Here is a 6710-nt window from a genome sequence, read left to right on the forward strand (position 1 = left end):
GGGGGGGGGTTCTTTTGTTTTCAATCTCCATGTATCCAGGTTGTTTTATTTTGGGGGGAAAAAACTAGGAAATTTTATTTTATTTATTTTTTAATAATTTTTATTTTATTAGTCACCATACAGTACATCCCAGTTTTTTAAATGTTTTTTTTATTATATTATGTTAGTCACCATACAGTACATCCCTGGTTTTTGATGTAAAGATGCAATGTTCCATGATTCATTATTTGCATATAACACCCAGTGCTCCATGTAATACGTGCCCTCCTTACTACCCATCACCAGCCTATCCCATTCCCCCACCCCCCCCGAAGCCCTCAGTTTGTTTCCCAGAGTCCACAGTTTCTCATGGTTCATTTCCCCTTCTGTTTACTCCCCCCTTCATTCTTCCCTTCCTTCTCCTACCAATCTTCCTATTTCTTATGTTCCATAAATGAGTGAAACCATATGATAATTGTCTTTCTCTGCTTGACTTATTTCACTTAGCATTATCTCCTCCAGTGCCGTCCATGTTGCAGCAAATGTTGAGAACTCGCTCTTTCTGATAGCTGAGTAATATTCCATTGTATATATGGACCACAACTTCTTAATCCAGTCATCTATTGAAGGGCATCTCGGCTCCTTCCACGATTTAGCTATTGGGGATAATGCTGCTGTGAACATTGGGGTGCATATGGCCCTTCTCTTCACTACGTCTGTATCTTTGGGGTAAATACCCAGTAGTGCAATTGCTGGATCATAGAGTAGCTCAATTTTTAACTTTTTAAGGGACCTCCACACTGTTTTCCAGAGTGGCTGTACCAGCTTGCATTCCCACCAACAGTGTAAGAGGGATCCCCTTTCTCCACATCCTCTCCAACGTTTGTTGCTTCCTGCCTTGTTGATCTTTGCCATTCTAACTGGCGTAAGGTGGGATCTCAATGTGGTTTTGATTTGAATTTCCCTGATGGCTAATGATGTTGAACATATTTCATGTGTCTGTTAGACATTTGTATGTCTTCATTGGAAAAGTGTTCATATCTTCTGCCCATTTTTTTATTTGATTATTTGTTTCCCATGTATTGAGTTTGAGGAGTTCTTTGTAGATCTTGGATACCAGTCTTTTTTCTGTAGTGTCATTTGCAAATATCTTCTCCATTCCGTGGGCTGCCTCTTAGTTTTGTTGACTGTTTCCTTTGCTGTGCAGAAGCTTTTTATCTTGATGAAGTCCCACAAATTCATTTTTTCTTTTGTTTCTCTTGCCTTTGGAGATGTCATGAAAAAAGTTGCTGTGGCCGATGTCAAAGAGGTTGCAGCCTATGTTCTCCTCTAAGATTTTGATGGATTCCTGTCTCACATTGAGGTCTTTCATCCATTTGGAGTTTATCTTTGTGTATGGTGTGAGAGAATGGTCAAGTTTCATTCTTTACCAATGACATTTTTCAAAGAACTGGAACAAACAGCCCTTAAATTTGTATGGAACCAGAAAAGGCCCTGAATCTCCAAAGAATTGTTGAAAAGGAAAAACAAAGCTGGGGGCATCACGTTGCCGGATTTCGAGCTATACTACAAAGCTGTGATCACCAAGACAGCATGGTACTGGCACAAAAACAGACACGTAGACCAATGGAACAGAATAGAGAACCCAGAAATGGACCCTCGGCTCTTTGGGCAACTAATATTTGATAAAGCAGGAAAAAACATCCGGTGGAAAAAAGACAGTCTCTTCAATAAATGGTGCTGGGAAAATTGGACAGCTATATACAAAACTAGGAAATTTTAGTTTAAAATTTTAATTGCTCTGTGGTTAGGATGTAACCTTTTTAACACGTTCTTATAAATAAGTATTTTTCCCTTTTTCCATCAATACAGTCAGTATTCTCCATAAATATTATATAGGAATGTGCATAAAAGTTGATGTTCTTGAAAGGGCTCTGAGTAATCAGCACATAAACGTCTCCCCATTGTCAGTAATGTTTACCTGGCTCCCTCTCCCTAGCCTTTTTTTTTCTTTTTTGGTCTTTCATAGATGGGTAATGGTAAGAATTGTGTTAGTAAAATACATTTCTAGTAGCTTCTAAAATGACTTTTAATGGTGGTAGTATTTTGAAAACGCAAACCATTTGAGAAGGCGTAAAGTGACAAGTGTCCTGTTGCAGAAATTCTCTGCCTTTAGTGCCCACAGTTCTTGGTCACACACTTTGAAGAATGAAGAGGTAGACCGGAGGAAGAGTGGTGGGCAGCAAAGCCAAGTTGGAGTAATAGTATAAAGCTCATGGGGAGGGAGGGGGGCCCCAGTGCGTTGCCCTTGGAGTTTATAAGTTTAGGGAGTTTTATGAGCTCTTTTGCAGAACTATCTTAAGCAGTCAGGGTGTGCTGAGTCGTGCCATTCAGGGCTCTGGTCACGTATCTATCTACCTATTAGGTTCATGTCCATGAGCTGATGGTCTTTTTTGGCTGACATCTGAGAGCTTATGTCTTAACTGCCCCTTGCCCGTGATAGTAACAAATGCTTTATGGTTAATTGTCTTATCTTAGGACGTTTTGCAGAAGTCCTTTCTGCAAAGGCTACAAAAGAGGATGTCAGTGCTGTTTGATCTTAGTTGTCCTGACTCTGTATTTTCTTCTTGGGGGCCCCAGCCCTGACTACCTAACTGTCCAACTAACTCCTAACACTTCCCTTGGCCTGGTTAGTTCACCCTCTCCTACTCAACCCACTTTCTGCTCATCCCCCAAAGATACTGTGTGTGGGCATGGGGTGGGATTGTGTTAATGTCCTACAGACAGCACCATTTTGTGCTGACTGAGCATTTTTAAGGATGCAGGGTGCTTAACTGCTTCAATTAACCCTCCTGTTATGGATCAATGGCCTTCAGTCTTGCTGTTACACACAAGCCTGTATCTAATAATATTTGCATTAAAAATGCACAGATCTTGCCAAATTGCCCCCCCAAAAGAGATGGCACAAGTTTAAACTTCCACCAAAAATGTAGGAGCACCTTTTTCCTACACCGTAATGAAGCAGGGCATGACCAAACATTATGGACACTGCCAGCTTGATATCAAACATGGGACATCATTAGAATTTTTATTGATCATATTATTATTAGTTATACCATTGATTTCAAGTACATTTAAAAGCCATATCCGGGTTTTTTTTTTAGTTGTTTATATCCTTCGCTCATTTTAATAAATTGAGCTACTGATCATTTCCATTGATGGAGAGTGGCTTATATAATGGAGTCTTCGTCATGCGTTTCAAATTTATTTGTACCAGTTCATTTCTCAGGCGAGCCTTAATATGGCTTTTTGGGGGCGGGGGAGGAAGGGCACTGAGTTGAATGAATTTTTGTCATCTTATTGGTCTTGTTTCTACCATTAGGACATTCTGTTTCATCTGCAAATTATTTTGTGAGGTAGGAATTCATGAACATATATTTAAGAGGTAGCATGACTTCCGCTGTCTTAGACCCTAGGAAACGGTGACCTCTCATGGAGGTCACCACCTAGCTGAGACATCAGTGAAGTCATTTTTTCCCCCCCAAATGTTCTTGTCTATTTTTGGCTTCTTCTAAGAACTTCAATGAGTGTGTAGTCCCAATAAATACATCAGTACGACTTCTTGGGTGATATATTGATGACTTTCAGGAGCATTGATTTTTGAAAATAGACACTCTTTCCTCATCAAGGTTTTTATCAGGAGGATGTTACGGCTTTCAAAATAGGCACTTCACTTTCCTAAATAAATCCCATTTTTATCTCTTAGTTAATCTGATCGCTCATCGTGTTTCCTGACTGGTTATTAGGATTAGCATGGGATTTTAGTGCTTGCTTTGGCAGCACATATACCAAAAATAGGATTAGGATGGGGTTTTATATCTCGGATTGGTTACCAACTCAATTCCATGATGACTTAACAATTTATGATGGTTTTTTCAACCCACCTACAAAGGTTCTTATTTTATCTTTCTTTGTCACTTTTATACTTCTCATTTCTTTATCCAATTGCTTTGCTACAGAAAACATAAAATAGTAGTGGAGAGAGTACAAAACCGAGGAGAGATGCTCAGTCTCCCTCCCTGGGGTCAGCAAACTGCAGCCTGAGAGCCCAATCCAGCCCATCACCTGTTTTCTTGGGAACAGCTTTCCTGTTTATCTATGGTCAGTGGCAACCAAGCTGAGTGGCTGGGACAGAGAGCTAATGACCCACAAAGCCAAAAACAGCCAGCCCTTCGCAGAAAGTCTGACTTCTGTTCTGACTTTTTTTTTTTAAACAAAGTTCCACCACTAAGTATATTTGCTGGAGCTTTTACTAGCAGATAATTTGGTTTGTTGAAGGATGCCTCGTTCTAGTTTGCAAAGCATGTCTCCAGACTATTTAAGCATTCATCGAGACCGTGTGATTTTGCTGCTTTATGTTTCTGGAAACATGAAACTCCACATTTGTTGCAGAGCCAACGTCCCTCAGTTTCGCCAGGATCACACTTTGTTTACCTGCCTATGTGTGGCTCTTACGGAGAATCTGTCTTCCGGTGCATGCGTGCTTGCATGTGTGGGTTTTTTTAAGCCTTTTTCCAAATCCGAATTCTCACTGCTCACGCCCACCCGTTTATAGAACACAGACTTTCTACTAGAGAATGATAGTCTATTTCCCGAAACAAAAATAAATGTAGTGGTGTGCATATACCTTCAAATTAGTGTTTTTGTATTCTTTAAGTGTTTTTAGTCTGACTCTATGCCAGGTGCTGTTTGGGGAACTAGGGATAAGGGCAGCAAAACATCCCAGAGCTTATATTCTCCTAACAAGATAAATAGATATAATGTCAAGTAACTTTAAGTCTATGAAGAATTGTCACCCATGAATGGGGTTTCTCTGTGCGTTTCACAAAAGGAACAGATAATGTTTCTAGTAAGCTGACGAGGTTGATTGTATGAACTTGAGAATTTGATGCAAGATCCTCTTTTGAATCTTATTACTCTTTCACAGGTACCATTTCTCCACATTATTAAAGAATCCACTTTTCCGTCAATACCTGAGCTCTGACTTGCACTAAGATGAAAGAAGCCAAATTACCCTCCTTTTCCAACTATGGACTGCAATGGTGTTTCGAGCAGTTAAGCAAGGAAGAGTTTCAGACATTTAAGAAACTGCTCATGGAAAACGCTTCAGAGCTGGCAATGTGCTCCTTTCCATGGGCTGAAGTGAGCAATGCTGGTGTGGAACATCTCGCCTCCCTCTTGCATGAGTATTATGAAGAATCTCTTGCCTGGAAAATATCGATCTATATCTTTGACAAGATGTATCTGCCCACTCTCTCTGAGAAGGCAAGGGGAGAGATGAAAAGTGAGTAAGACCTGGGGCGAACCTGGGGGTGGGAGAGAAGGGAGGTGACCTCAAGCTCCCGTGGGCATGGGGAAGGTATCCTCGGGTCCACCTGACTGGTGGACCACCGACTGGGTCCACCTCCATGGTGTGAGTCTGAGCTGTGAGAAGTCACTCATTAGTCTTCCTGCCTGGCTGGAAATTAGAGTCGTTTCCAGCCTGTGAAATAAGGAGAAGAAATGGGTAGACAGACCCTCTACCCAGACAGAATTTGGTTGACGTTTGTAGACAGGAGCTGGAGTCCTAAGTGCTAAGCTTGAGCTCTGCACCTTCCACTTGTTCTGTGTGTGACTTTGGGCAAATCCCCTTTTACCCTGACCCTTGGCTTCCACATCTTGGAACAGTAACTTAGATGCTTACCTGTGCTGTTTCAAAGACTCAATAACATAACGTGTACAACGTGGTTAACAAAGCTTCGTTCATTTGTTGGGAACACTGGTGGTTGTACAGGGGGCGTCTCCCGTATTTCTTGCCCCAAGCTAAAGGATTAGAGCTCAAGGAACTCTTCTAAAGACTGATCTGGTCTGACTGTTGGTGTCCATATTACTGCAATGTACTCAGATCAAATTGTGTGATTGGCTTAGGGTATTTAGGAGAAAGGTAGTAGAAAAAAACAGCCCTCCTTTATCAGGAGGAATTCTTCTCTTAGACTGTTGACAGAAAACTTAGAGTCCCAAGGGTGAACAGTCAGATCGGCCCTAAAGACTACAGGTATACCATCCCTAGAGGTGACTCAGCACCCACAATCACGAAGGACTTAACGAGAAGCTATTCCTTCTGAGCTTCAAAAAAGCTCTGTGTGGAAGACATGTTGAGAATATTCACAGGAAACGAAGACTATAAAATTAAAATGATGGCTGATCTAGATGAGATATTGTGTGCAAACTGCCCTGCCATCCAGTCTCAAACCCACCGGATGAAATAGGTTCCCCGTGGCAGAAGCTAAAACAGAGGTTCCACCAAGATCTACACCTGACCGAGTTCACAAGCTAACGGGTGACAAAGATGAGACTCGTCATTTAACATGCCTTTAAATTTTCATGGGTCACCCGCCAAAGAGTTATAGCTTCCAGTACAACAGGGAAGAGGGACAAATGGGTGATTTTTTAAAAATGGTATCGAAAAAGGAGAGCTTCCTATTCCACACCAGAGGCAAATGAAGACTAGAATCACTTTCCAGAAGAGGTGAAGTTCAAGCTGAAACAAATATGAAGGAAAGCAGCTAGCCAAGCTCACTGGTTATGGTAGAGAGGAACACACTGAGCAACACAGATAGCATTACGAAGCCTTTAACAAAGAGCTTGGCTAGACCATGGAGAACAGGAGGGAACAAGGCAAGAGATTAATA

This window comes from Ursus maritimus, unplaced genomic scaffold (assembly GCF_017311325.1).
Source record: "Ursus maritimus isolate PB19 unplaced genomic scaffold, ASM1731132v1 scaffold_19, whole genome shotgun sequence".
Classification (NCBI taxonomy): domain Eukaryota; kingdom Metazoa; phylum Chordata; class Mammalia; order Carnivora; family Ursidae; genus Ursus; species Ursus maritimus.